Consider the following 3871-nt stretch of genomic DNA (forward strand, 5'->3'; position numbering starts at 1 on the left):
GCTGTTTGCTTGCATTTTTTCTTTCTCATTTTTTTCCCTTTTTGATCTGATTTTTCTTGTGAGATTATTGTATAAATATGTATACATATATTGGACTTAATATATATTTTAACATGTTTAACATATTTTGTATTACTTGCCATCTAGGGAAGGGAGTGGTGGGAAGGAGGAGAAAATTTCAATGTTGAAAAATTATCCATGCATATGTTTTAAAAATAAAAAGCCTTAATTTAAAAAAATACAGGGAAACAATTTCCATTATAGAATAAGGAGGGAAGCCCCCCACAATTCAGGCAGTTCATTTAACTTTTGCTTTTTCCTTGTGGTGAAGTGTGTCCTGCCACCAATTACTATTTTTGATGAATATTATATTACTTTTAAGTGGTAAATTCTGGCTTAAATAATTTGTTAAAAATACTAGTACTCTTATTTTTATAAGATGTCACAAACTGTGTATAAAAGTAGTTGTTTTATAAGTAAATGCATTTCCCACTGATCCCAATATATTTTCCTATAGAAGAAATTCTGAACCATCTGATAATTTAAATGACATTTGAAATTGGAGGAAAAAAAGAAATATAGGGAAAGTAGGACGAAGAAACAGGTTTGGGGAAAAGATGATGCATTTGTTCTTAACTTTGTCAAATCTGAGATCCTACAAAAAAAATCTAGATGGAGATATTTATTACACAGTATTAGGGGGAAAAATGCTGGCCTGATGCTTGGGAGGGAGATTAGAGCTGGCAAAACAGATTAAAAGTATTTACATAGTCTTGATTGGAATCCATGGAAATGGATGAGATTGCCAAGGTTCTTGAACAATGTGAATAGGAAGAACATAAAAGGAATTGGTCAAAGAGAAAAGAGAAGAACAAGTTTGAACTATATTATTATAGAAGCCAAGGGAAGGAAGGGGACCAAAAGGGAGGGGGTGATCAATCACTGATCCCTGGGGCAGAGTTCACTAAATTTGGCCACTTTGATCAGCAGAATATTTGGGAGAGGAGCCAAATTACAAAATTTGGAAGAGCAAATGGGTGATAAGTGGAAGTAATTAGTATAGATATTGTTTTAAAAATAAAACTAAAGTAAGGGGGAGAAATAATGACACATGTAAGTTTTTTGTTTTTTATTTTTTAGGATAGGGGATTTTTAAATTTTCTAGCCCTTAGAACAGCATCTATGTTCTGATAAGTACTTAATAAATGCTTGTTGACAATTATAATGATAAGCATATTTATAAGTATAGGGGAAGGAATCAGGGAAGAGGGAGAAATTTAACTTGAAAAGAGGAACAGAAGAAAAAATAAAATAAATGTTTTCTTCTTTCTCGCCAGATTTGACAATTTCCCCAATGTCCAGAGCATTATTTATTTAGCCCTATGGTACTCACCAATGAATCAAGAAACTCATGTTGAATATTTGCATATTCAAGTAATCATGCTAAGTACACTGTGTCCAGAAGGTCTCTTCACATCATCCAAACTCTGACCAAGAAAAACAACTGAATCAAAAGAGATTTTATTTGCTGACAAGAAACAGAGCCAAATTGCTCTGAACTGTTCCAATTCTACAGCTTTAAATTTTTATATGTTTAAAGGGTGAATAGTTTAAGTAAAGATGGGGAAATGCCAAGAATGTTATAACATTTTGCAATTTCAACATTTTCATTCTAATTCTAGGATGTGCATGTTCTGAAACATTTTGTCCTGTAAGCATCTCTGCAATTTCACGAGAATGTGCTTGTCTTATCCATTCTAATTGTCAAAGTTCCTGATTCTGGGCAGAGACGGCTCTACTTATGGGAAGGTGGGGATGGCCTTATTCTGGCTCACTACAAACTTCACCACTAGTCATTCACTCAATCCCTCAGACAACTCTAATTATAACTGACCTCTTGCTCTGGATTACATGGTTAGAATTCAGTAAATCTTGCACTTGTAACTGATTCTGTGTCTATCTCTGAGAACCATCCTAGTCAGATTAGGTAAAATTTATCAGGTACCAGAAAGATTTCTCCATCAGTGGGAGCAAACTCTACCTGCTAAGTTGCATAGAGAATTTGGTCTCCTAGCCATGCCTAGGAACTTTTGGCAAGAGATATCACATGGCGGCAGGAAGCTCACCTGGGATGGAGATACTGACCATGAGGAACACCGAGATGTTTCTAAACTTCTGAAGAACTGAGGAATATTTGAATCAAGGGTGGGGATGAGTAAGGGTGGGAATAGCATTCTCATCTTAGTCTAGGTTGAATCTCAGCAGATAATAGTTAACCTGGAACATAGTCATTAGGAAGGGATGAGGAAGTACACTCCCAGGTACTGTTCTTTATACGCTCTAAAATGTGCGCCTCTGGGAGAAGCTCTAGTCACCTGTCCTAGTTATAGCTCTGATTTTAGTCTTCATTACATAGCTAATACCCACTTTGACAAAGTCACATCCTTGAAATAATAATGAACCATTGGGAATAATAAATCCCAATCTGGTCAGATCTTTCTTTGAAATATCTGTTATAGGAGGGCCATGGTTTTGGAAAAACCTGGGAAGATCTACATAAGCTAAGGCAAAATAAAATGAGCAGAACTAAAAGAACATGTGCATAGTAACAGCAGTGTTATAATGATGATCAACTGTGATGATCCAAGGCTCACTAAAGAACTCATAAAGAAAAGCCATCCACCTCTGGAAAGAGAACTGATTGTACAAACTTAAGTATAGAATAAAACATACTTTTTTCATTTTTCATTTTTTGCAACATAGCTAATATATAAATATTTTACATGATTTCACATGTATAAATGATATCATATTGTTTGTCTTCTCAGTGGGTAAGGTAGGGGCTGGAAGGAGAGAGAAAATATGGAACTCAGAATTTTTAAAAAGGAATGTTAGAGTAAAAAAATGTCTATTATATATATCTCTTTTCTTCCTCACAGTTTAGTTCAAGCCTTCATCACCTCTCTCTTAAACATTCATGGCCTGGGCCAAAGAACTGTGAGTTTGGTACATGGTTTTTCTCTGAATTCATTTCCATGTCAGACTGGAAAGATATGTTCATTCTTTCCAGGACTGTGCTTAATGGCTAATCAAAACACTGGTTTCTAAACCTTGTTTTTGGTGCAATCAGTAGGAAAAAAAAGTTCACAAATCAAGAATGTGGAAACCAGTAAGGTTCTTCTAAAAATCTCAGCATTAACTTGGACTCTTCACTCTCTCCCACCCCACATTTCTAATCAGCTGTCAAATCTTGCTATTTCTGTCTTGAAATTCCCTTTCAGTCCCTTTAGCATTATTCACTTAGCTTAGGTGAGGCCCTCATCACCTCTTCCTGAATTACTGCAATGGCCGTCTAATTGAATTCTCTGCCTCAAATGTCTTCCTACTCTTAGATGACCTTCACATAGCTACGACAGTGATTTTCCTTAAGTAGGATCTGACCACACCACTTCCCTACTCGATAAATTGTGTGATAAGAAGGGTGAAAAGGAAAGCCACGCGTCTGCAACCCTTTTTGACGAATATCATTTAGAAGGCCCGGAGCTGCACAGTTATCACTGCCCACGGCTGCTTTTGAGCTCCGTCTCCCTGACTATAGGTGCAAGACTCCCTCGCCTAAGCGCTCCGCCTAGCGGTTTGTTGGTCGATTCCAGCTCTAAACGACTGGTCGAGGCTCCCACAGACACGGGAAAAGCCCAAGTGTGATGGAGCCAATCAGAAGCCATATGTAAATACTACCCTCCCTCCGGAGAGCAGAGGTTTCCTTGATCTCACCCATCGGAGCGCCCTGGCTCTGCTAGCTCTAAAGTTTGAATGCGCGACAATTGCTTGACGCAGGCGCAGCATCTTTTTTTTCCCGTCTCGCCCAAGC

Source organism: Sarcophilus harrisii, chromosome 2, assembly GCF_902635505.1.
Source record: "Sarcophilus harrisii chromosome 2, mSarHar1.11, whole genome shotgun sequence".
NCBI lineage: Eukaryota > Metazoa > Chordata > Mammalia > Dasyuromorphia > Dasyuridae > Sarcophilus > Sarcophilus harrisii.